Source organism: Triticum aestivum, chromosome 4A (genome assembly GCF_018294505.1).
Source record: "Triticum aestivum cultivar Chinese Spring chromosome 4A, IWGSC CS RefSeq v2.1, whole genome shotgun sequence".
In the NCBI taxonomy this organism is placed as follows: Eukaryota; Viridiplantae; Streptophyta; class Magnoliopsida; order Poales; family Poaceae; genus Triticum; species Triticum aestivum.
In genome coordinates, this window is record NC_057803.1 from 716,954,051 (window position 1) to 716,964,938 (window position 10,888).

General features: G+C 43.5%; 1 long non-coding RNA gene across 1 annotated transcript; it reads right to left on the reverse strand.

Annotated features, from left to right (window-relative positions):
- Positions 1-6,740: 6,740 nt before the first annotated feature.
- On the reverse strand, positions 6,741-7,432 carry LOC123083364 (uncharacterized). Its single transcript, XR_006439280.1, has 3 exons — positions 7,387-7,432; positions 7,221-7,294; positions 6,741-7,140 (listed from the first exon to the last, which is right to left on the reverse strand). It is a non-coding gene; the product is annotated as an uncharacterized lncRNA (long non-coding RNA).
- Positions 7,433-10,888: the final 3,456 nt, after the last annotated feature.

Genomic DNA, 10,888 nt, shown 5'->3' on the forward strand with positions numbered 1-10,888 from the left:
TCGAGGTACGCAATTTTGATGCTTTAGATTTCTATCTATGTAATCTACATCATAGCATTGTGTACGTGTAGTCTCTGAGAGTAAGAAATATATTGTACGGTTCAGTCATGTGGTGTGTATTGGTGTTTGGAATTCAGGCATGTACTCATTCATACTGAAACTGAACTCTGAAAGGCTGGTGGAGGACGTTGTGGAGAGTGTCGCCGAAGGTGGGTCTGTCCGGCTGTCACTACTGCTGGAGCTACAGCGCCGGTACATGGAGATCAACAGGAAGGTGGCCATCGCCGAGACCCGCTTGAGCCTCATGCAGGAGGACATGTACGTACTAACATAAACAAGATGATAGAGAAGTTCTCTGCTCTTCAGCTCAAAGTGAAGGAGGTGAATGCATTGTTCACCATGAAGCAGAATCAGTCCTCCAAAGGTGACTAATTAATTTACATTGTCTTCTTTTTGTAGTTTATTCATGCCAAGTTCAACGGCCAGTCTGAACTTATTTATGAAAGCAGTTTCTGAACTCTGAGCTTGTGTAACTAACACCGAAGTGATCTGTTGTGGTAACTCCTTTTGAATCTCCCAGGCCTGCTAGGACAGCAAGGGCAAGTGCACGATGGTGTCCCGAAGCATCACGGTGAACATGGTAATGTCAGGTTGTTGATGGAGCGATTAAATTGGTAATCAATGTTATTGACAGTTAGTATTGTACATAAATTTTCTTTCTAAAAGGTACTGATGTTTTGCAAACAGAGATTCCGCCCATTTGATACCTTAGGTTCGAAGGCCGGGTACCACGCCGCCGCCATTGCAACCGCTCTAGGATACCATTAATGGGATATCACTTAAACGTCCTCGTTGCTGGATCAAAGCGTTGCAGGTTTGGTAAATTTTTTTCCTACCTTGATGATGTTTCTGTAAGTTGCGATCCAGAGGACACTTGGGATAGTAGCTAGGCTGGTGGTCACATTCATTAGATGGTGTCTTTCTATAGTTCATGGTGTCCTGTGTTTGTGAGTTCATATTTTTCGGGGAGTTGAATTGAGCAAACAAACCTATAGACTTATTTACCATCACCCTTCAGCTTTGTTAATTAAGGAGTTTAGCATGTACGTAACTGCTATGTGCAAATGATACACCAGATGTGCAGACGTTTTAGTAAACCGTATACATTTTCTGTTCTTTTAACAACTTGTTCAAGTAATAACCGGTTTTGGCAATGTTGGGCAAAAGTTCGCCGGCAGTCTTCGAGTGGCGGGATGAGGACACGTCTAGAATGGTGATGGCGCCATGGAGTGCAACAAGTATTCCCAAGGCAACATTTATATGCAGCATAGCCAGGATGTCTGGGGTAGCATTGGAAACAGCCACATAAAGGGCCTAAACAGTAAGCAAAAAATCTGCTTGCCAAACAAGCACACGTAATCGTGTTCCATAGGAGTATTTCGATTAGCAACAGTTCCGTGCAATTAAGAAAATAGCAGCAACAATGGTAAAAAAACTAAGAGAAAATATGTCTGTGCAATTGAGATAATCATGTCAAATACAGAGAAAATCTGGTTGCACAATCGGGATAAGATCATGTCAAAAATCATGTTAACAATATGTAGTGCTTATTTTGTTTTTATTTGTGAAAAACCTTGAAAAGAATAGAAAAGAAATGATTAGATGTTCCCACCCTAGATCTATTTTAAAAGTTTCACTATTACAGCAGTAACATGGAATGAATAGGAAAGAGTACGAGCGGTTCATATATTTTTTTCATCAAGTTGTACAATTTTTTTATAAGGATGGAAGGGTAAATGCATTTGTTGGGCTCTTCAAGAGTTAATAATAGACTTTTATGTTTAGATAGAACGGTAAATGCATTGGCTGGTTGCTTCAAGAGTTATGGACACGGTGGCATATCAGTTGCATGCACAACAACACACATCATATTTTTGTTTCGTGGTAATGCATGATATTCAAATGTAGTTACAACGTGGCAATGACTTAAGAGACATCGGATCCACCTTCTTGGCTCAGGGGAGGGGGGCGTCATGGGCGGTGCATGCCTCCTCTCCCTTGATGGCGGTGGTGGATCCGCACGAATAGGGAGGGAGGGGATCAGGGTGGAGAGTAGGGCGATTGGCGGGGGATTCTTCCTTGGCGGTCCGTGGGGAAGTACGGTGTAATGGAGAGAGGGTGCCATGACAATGGTAAGATGGGCGTCATCCGGTTTTAAAGGAGAGGACTTCAACGCGAAATGCCCTGCTATGGCGGGAAACCGAGCAGAAAGGGGAGGGGTCGGCAGGAAAAGGGAAGGGTGCGTCGCGGTGTGGTTTTTTGTGTGTTGGGACCGCGTGTTGGAGATAACATGACAAATAGACCGGGAAACCACATTTCTCACAGGGAAGGCTACTGGTGTTGTCATCGCTGTTGCCAGTTATAAACTAAATGATCTTCAGCATGATGGAATGTTATTAACTCTTGTGGTGAACACTAATGACCTTTAGCGTTGCATAGTGAGTATGAGATTGGACCTCCAGGTCTTTGGTAGAAAATATGTTCCAGTCTGTCTAAGTTGTAGAGGGAGCATATATTGCCTATTATTGGCATTAATTGCATTGTGCTTCCCTTCTTTGGTGGAAATTGACTTTATGTCCATTGCCTAATTTGTACAAAAAACGTAGGATGCTATTGGCATAATTACTTTTCCTCAAGAGCAGAGTTTCTGAAGTGTATGGAGACGAGAAAGGTATGTGCTACCATATCCTGATCGTCAAGAGTAAATGTGTGTGTGTGGTTTTCACGCAAGTCATTGTTCTGAAGTGTCTTCGCAACTTCAGATTGTGATTTTAGTGTTGCTATTTCTTACATGTTAGAGGGCACACATTATTTTTCACATTCCATCTTTGCAGAGGAGTAGTTGTTATCTGTAATTAGATAGTGTATAAGAAATGCAAGATTTGTTTATCTTAGCATCAAAATGTTAAATATTAAAATATGCATGACATCATATTCAACACATATCCGAATTATGCCAAATTTGTTTGATCAGTGCAAAATTGCATAAGCTATTTTTTTGTTATTCCGTGCCAACACATGTGTATTTATCTAGGCGGATATAGGCGGTGTGCTACTTAATGCATTGTTATTTAGTTGGCCAGTAATAAGTTCTAAAAAGCATCCTCCTACAAGAGCCAAATTTCTGTAAAATTTAGGGTGAATAAATCTCTGTTCTATATACATGTAATGCTTGTCAGCAACTTTTAGTTTCTTTTACCGAGAGTGTTAGTTTCTTTTACATTTTAGAAATGGTTGTTTGTTTATTTCTTCGCATCAGATCGGAGTTCATTGGTTTGTTGTTCCTTTTTATCAGTCATCTACCATGGAATATTCTATATAAGTTTTTTGTCCAAAGAGATATTTTCTCTCACGTGCTTTAATCATATGCACACATGGTTGCGCGTGCAGTACTAAAACCAGTCAATCAATCCTTTTTATGTTGAATTTAAGAGTTTTTATCTTGAAAGTAGTCTTACACCATCTATTTTATTTTTGGACTAAAATCTTGAATTGCAGGGTCTATGCCAGTGATGTGATGCTTACATGTTCTATGATGTTTTTCCAACACACCGTCCATGGTTGCTTGACAGGAAACAGAGAAGTGGTCGGATGGGCAATCAACTCATTTGTTGATTGGATTGGGGGGTGGCATGAGCAAAGTAAAGGTGAAGAAAGCAAGCTGGACGCTAGGTGGCGACACCAACAGGGTAAGTGTCAGGCGTGAACCAAACATCTATGGCTTGTTGCTTTGGATCTTGCCGGTCTAGGCAAGGTTTGCTCTTGTCACGATGCAATGATCAACCTCTAAGAAATTCTTGCGTACATGTCTTTTAGTACTATTTTTCCCTCATCCACCTCCATTGCTCCGGCTTCTTCTCCTTCGCTCCATGGCCAACCCCACCTCCTCCTCCGGCTTCTTCTCCTCCGCGTCCATCACGGGAATATATACTATCTCTACTTCCTAATCAATTTGAAAGATTAATTCAAAGTGGATAATTTAGTTTTTTTATTGAGTACTGGGCATCGAGCAATGGTTCAGCAAACAAACCTAGATAGACATCTCTTGACAAAATATTAATGTAGTTGCCGATCACACAGAAAAGGTTTATCTGCAAACACTGGTGTATTCAAAGGCTAATAAAAATGCAGTAAGATGAAATAAGAAAACAAGAGCTATAACAGTCGCTACTCCCGTGATATGCTTTCATCACTTGATCCATGTTTTTATTGATATTCCGAATTCGTTCACCTGCATGCTATGAAAACATAAATATGATCACACAGTAGTTTGTCCGTTTTAGTGGACAGCATTGAGATGCCCTAAGATCCTTTATTTTCAAATTTTCATTTTCTTACTCATTTCTATCATTAGACTCACTTTTACTTTTATTCTCTTTTCTTTTACATGATTATTTAACAGACATGGGGGAATTGCATAATGTATTCTCTCCAGTTGAGTCTATATAGCCAATTACTATTCTTCAAACAATGGAACAGGTGGGTAGATCAAAACTAGAGGTGCAAAGCATGCTTATATGCCAATACCCCGAATACATTTCATGCAGTGAAGTACAAGAACAAATGTATTCTTCAAGGCTCACAGCAGACATGCTCCTAAGAAGTAATTTTTTTTACTATCTTGCATGTACAGAATGATTATTTTGGTTATATCTCACTGACAAATGAAAAAAGATATTGAACATTGCAATATGATATTTTCATTCTTCCTTTTATTAGGTTATAATATGTTCATGGACATAAATTTGAAAATTACAAGATGGTATTATTTTCATAAGCCCGTAGCAACGCACGGGCACTCTACTAGTTTTCCTAGGTTACCTAGTAGAAAGTTCAATGCAACCAAACCCAGAAACTTGCCTAAAACTTTGTATTTTGTTGCCTCGATGTCCCCAAGAAACCAGTGCTCAAACGTATTAGAGTCAGGTAGATACAATTATTTACATAAAAAAGATTCTAGGTTGCCATCTTTTTGATCTGGTGATTTATAACTTAATGTTCTAGGGTTTTCTTTCTCCTCGATTATTTCATTTCCACCCTATAACTTTCTTCATCTCTGCATGGTGCTTCCATGATGCTCCTCTATCACTGCAATGACTGGGAAGATACCCGTGCTGTGGTGGTAGGAAGGAAAAGGAAGTGAGGATAGTTGGTTGCGAACCAACATGTGGTTGGATGGTGGTATCCCAAGCCCACCGGGTTTCAAGTTCTAGACTTTGCATTGGTGCTCACATTTTTCTGGAGTTGTTTTAGCCGTTCCAACGATGTGAGTTTGGCGAAAGGAGACGTTCTCGTTGAATATAAAGGCGTATGTGGTGACTTCGTCAATCTCAAGATGATGTGCCGGCTCATTGTCTCGGAGGTGCTCATAGGGTGTGCGTGTGTGCTTTCATAAGGGTGGGTATATGTGCATACGTATGAGCGTGTGCGTTTGTACTATGTTAAAGTAAAGATGTACAGCTCCAAATATTAATATTCTCTCTGGGTTCAAAAAATATAAGGTGATTTTCTAAAATCACACTCCTCTCTATTTGACCAAATTTATAGAGCAAAACATCAACAACTATAATAACAATTATGTGTTATTATATCTCTCATGGAATATATTTTTATAATTTAATTATTTGTGATATAATTTTCTTTACGAACATGATCAAAGACAAAGATACGAACACTGATTTGATAAAATTAAACACACAATATGTTTTTAAAAAGAGGAAGCATTTTTCACCGAAGGAAAGAAAAATAAACAGGGGGGGGGGGGGGAGGGGGAGAATGGAGAGGCGGGTGCAGCAGGGCCCAGCCCAGCGTGTCGTCGAGTTCCGGCCGAGTCCGAGCGGTAAACGGGTCCGATACCGACTGGGTCCAGAGGCAAGAAGGGATAGCTCGGCCAGGGCCCCTTCTTTATTCATACAGATCGCGATTGCGCTTCCGGTCATCAAGGGCGGCCATGGCAGTTGAGGAGTCGGGAAAGTGGATGATGAAGTCGTGCACTGCTGCAAAGTCTACGGAGGCCGGCGACCAAGCTTCGGTGAGGATGGCAGCCGCGGGATCCAGCTACATGGAGATGGAGGGTGAGCAGCTGCCAGAGGGACGGATCGATCTTTCGATGTCGACAGCACAAGAGCAGGCATGATCTTATGATCCACTCGGGTCGGGGAGGGGGGAGGCAGCGATTGACAAGATGCTGGTTGAGGCGAACCTATCAGACGTCTTCCCCAAGAAGAGTGCCGATGGATCTATTGCCCGTGAGTCAGCCTGGACATGGTCTGGGCCGGTCCGATTCCGGTCTGAGCCGGCGTTTGGACCGGCCGCCGGCGGTCCGGTCCGGACCGGACCGAGCATACCAACGAGTTGGTATCCTGGGACCGGACAGTGGGGGTGCCAGCTCGGTCAGGCCCGAGAGGACCGAATGGACCGGCCAGCTTTGTTGCCAGGCAGTGTATATTTGCTGCTTTTAGGTCCTATTTAGCTGTTGTTTAGGCATCTGCTGGTTTTGGAGAGTAAAATAAGCAAAAGTACAACAACAACACTACAGTTAGCTACTACCTAGGCTGTGTTCTACTGTTTAGGCATCACGTAGTGACAAGCTTACTAATGGATGTAATATGACAAGTCATCAGTGATCACTATAGTTTTCAGATAAGTTTCTTCAGACATCAAGCGCTGGACTAAATTCAGACAGCCACAAACAACTAATTTGAACAGCAAGCACTGGACTAAATTTGGACAGCAAGAATAACTAAATTTGGACAGCATTTCCTTTGTTTTTTGGACATCCACAAACTGATTTTGACACGAAAGATGGCACAAATCAGGTTAAGCACAAATATCACATCCACAAACATAAGGTCTTATCATCATTGAACGACACGATTACAAACTTGCAATAACAATTCCAAGTCCATGGCAATGGACAAGTTGAACATAACACAAATGAGAGGTTCATCTCCAAGCTAGCAGTGACAATTCATAGTTCATGACAAACATAACAGAAATGCAAAAGTAGCCTTCACATGAGAAAGATCACTTTGACATTCATCTCCAAAATAGCAAGATCAACATCCACATGATGAATGTCTACAAGTAAGATAAGCAACATTCACATAAATAATATTTGGTATCGTATGACAAGTGAAACATGTAGGAAGAATAGTTACCAATCATTGATCTCCTCCACCACAGTGGGTAACTTGATGTTCTCAACATCATCCTCTTCATTCTCATCCCTCGGCTACAAGTGTGGAGCTAGACAAATGCTCACATCACATATAACAAGACCAAAAAAGAAATAAAGCAAAGGTAAGGAAAAGATGGCAAACATACCACCAGATTCAAGTCAACATGAGCACCCTTGATATAACTTGCACCATAACCGGTTTTAACGAACTCCTATAGTCATCCAATACGACACAAGTTGACAAACTAGTTTGAGGATGAGAAGTTGACAAGTTTATATCCAAAGTTCAATAGTATGAGTTGACATACCTAAAATCCTTCCGGTCGTGCTGGAGGTAGATTCCGAAGACACAGAGGTAGCTGGGATAGTAAGGAACCTCTTGGCTATCTTGGCCAACATTGGGTACCTTGGAGCATTGTCTTTCCACCAACCAAGAAGATCAAGAGCCTTGTTGCGAGGGGCAACCTCATCCTCTAAGTAGTTCCTCAACTCACTCTTTGATATTCTTGTTGAACGGGACGATAAGAAGGACTCGTACCCAGCTTGAACCAGGATACTAGGAATGTTTGTAGAGGAAGATGAGCTTTCTCCATTTCCAGCTCGCTTATTTTGAGCAACACATTTTTCATACAAGGCTGCCAACTCTTTCTCCACAGTTTTGATCTTAGTCCTAAACCTCGTACTTCCTTCTCCATATAGTTTTCCAAAGGCCCACTCTATGTAACCCATCTTGTACCTAGGATCAAAGATGATAGCATTGGAGTGAATTAGAAAGCATATGAGTAAAAAAACAGCAACCACGGGTGTAAAAACAGCAAGCATGTGTACCTAGGATCAAAGACGGTTGCGATCACTATGGCATTGTTCTTTTCTTCCCAATATTTGTCAAACTTCTCCAACATACTGATTACCATGTTCAAATAAACATAATTATCTCCTGACCATTATCTACAAAAAACATAATTATCTCCTGACCATTATCTACAAAAAAATAGCACATCAAACAGGTACAAATCATGGATGTGGAGTCTGAAATTTATATTGATTAAAATTATTTTCAGCTTGTTAGATACTCCTGGAGTACATAATTATTTTCTGATTGTTACATACTCCTGGAGTACATAATTCTACTTGTATTTAGGGAGTTCACATTTAGTCTGAATTTTATATGGGTACATAATTCTACTTGTTTTTAGGGAGTCCACTAACAAAATTTCATACATGGCCTACTTGATTTAATATTTTGGGCATCCTTTACAGGTAGAGACATCAGACATCTGATATTTGGATTCAGAAAAAGAGAGATCCCAACTTTGCAGTGCCCCCCCCCCCCCCCGTATTACTATCAGGTCAAGCAACACCTGGTGCCTATATGCCAAATCATGGGAATGCATCTTTTAGTGCTACAGCTCAATCCTCTGATGCACAATTCCCAGGCATGTACCATCCGCAGCAGCCTCCCTCAATCGTAAGCCCACATCCCATGGTACAAGTTAGAGAAAGATTACCTCTTCCTCCTCGTGGCGCTCGATGAGGAACCAAGGAAGGACGGACCGACGGCGTGCTGGCCTTGCTGCCTCCCCACGATGTGTTGGCCTTGCTGCCTCCCCGATGTACATGTTGTCGGTGTCAAAACCGGCGGATCTCGGGTAGGGGGTCCCGAACTGTGCGTCTAGGCGGATGGTAACAGGAGACAAGGGACACGATGTTTTACCCAGGTTCGGGACCTCTTGATGGAGGTAAAACCCTACGTCCTGCTTGATTAATATTGATGATGTGTATTACAAGAGTAGATCTACCACGAGATCAAGGAGGCTAAACCCTAGAAGCTAGCCTATGGTATGATTGTTGTTCGTCCTACGGACTAAAGCCATCCGGTTTATATAGACACCGGAGAGGGCTAGGGTTACATAGAGTCGGTTACAATGGTAGGAGATCTACATATCCGTATCGCCAAGCTTGCCTTCCATGCCAAGGAAAGTCTCATCCGGACACGGGACAAAGTCTTCAATCTTGTATCTTCATAGTCTTGGAGTCTGGCCGATGATGATAGTTCGGCTATCCGGACACCCCCTAGTCCAGGACTCCCTCAGTAGCCCCTGAACCAGGCTTCAATGACGACGAGTCCGGCGCGCATGTTGTCTTCGGCATTGCAAGGCGGGTTCCTCCTCCGAATAATTTATAGAAGATTGTGAACACCTGGATAGTGTTCGGCTCTGCAAAATAAATTCCACGTACCACCGTAGAAAGAATAACATTTACACAAGTTCAATCTGCTGACGTATCTGGTGGTGTGACGTCACACCACTACCAAGCCTTTTCTTGAATCGTTTTTATTGTGCCACCTCAGCGTGTTTAGCGAAGCGGTTTTCTTGGCACGTCTTGTCGAGGCAGAGATCGTGTTCCCTTATTCCGGGATTCTCATAAATACGGACGTGGGTAACCCAACCGCTACCGTTGCCACGCCCCCTCCATCGAAGGCGGGTTCCAAATGGTCACGGGGACGGCTCTTGGTATTCTTCCTCTTTATAATGAGACCAAGGCCCGTTCTTTTTCTTCAATCCTCAATCAAATCCGCCCCTCGCCCCGACTTCCAACACCCAGGGCTCCAGATTCGGGTACCTTCGACCTTTGACAATGTCCGGCTCCAACCTACGAGGCCGGTGGATGCCCTCTTCCGTCACGGAAGAAGACATACTAAACCTGAGACACGCCAGGTACTTGACCTACGAGATTTCGCATAAGTTGCCTGCCCGAGGGCAAGTTATTCCTACTCCCGAGCCCGGCAAGAGCGTCGTGTTCGTGTCTCACCTCCGTCGGGGTTTAGGCTTCCCGATGGATCCCTTCATGAGGGGGCTCATGTTTTACTATGGGCTGGAATTTGATGACTTGGCTCCGGAGTCCATCCTCCACATCTCATCATTCATTGTCGTCTGCGAAGCCTTCCTCCGCACTACCCCTCACTTCGGCTTGTGGCTCAAGACCTTCAACGTGGAGCCGAAGATGATTGAGACGCGTCAGGCAGAGTGCGGCGGGGAGGTTATAAGCAAGAGGGCCGACGCTCCATGGCCCGAGGGCTCTTTTGAAGAGGAGCTCGGCTAGTGGTAACAGGAGTGGTTCTATATCACCGCTTCCAGGGGCAGCAGGCAGAAGCTGCCGCCCGTCTTCCGCTCGGGACCTCCACAACGACTGACGTCATGGGTCAACAAGGGGCTTAACTGGGGGTCGTCCAAAGATGTACCCCTGTTGCAGGACCGGATTCGAGGCCTCCAAGAAAGGGAGATCAATCTGGTCGTAGTGGCACAGGTTATCATGATCCGGTGCCTTCTGCCCTGCAAACGTCGCCCCCTCCGCCTGTGGGAATTTAATCCGGAGGGGCCACGAGCTCTCCAACACTTCATGGGTTTGACACTCGTGGAGATGTACAAACTGTTCTTCGGATCGCAAGAGATGCGTCCGGATTTGATCGAGGACGCTGGCCTAAGCTGCAATCACCCGGATACTCAAGTAAGTAGCCCTGTGTCCGGACATATTGTCCATTTATTTATCATAGGTTTGCCTTTTAACCAGCTATCCGTTGGACAGGAGTGGATAGCTCAAGCAAAACTGATACGGTGCCCGGCCCCCCTCCCTGAGACCACGCCGACA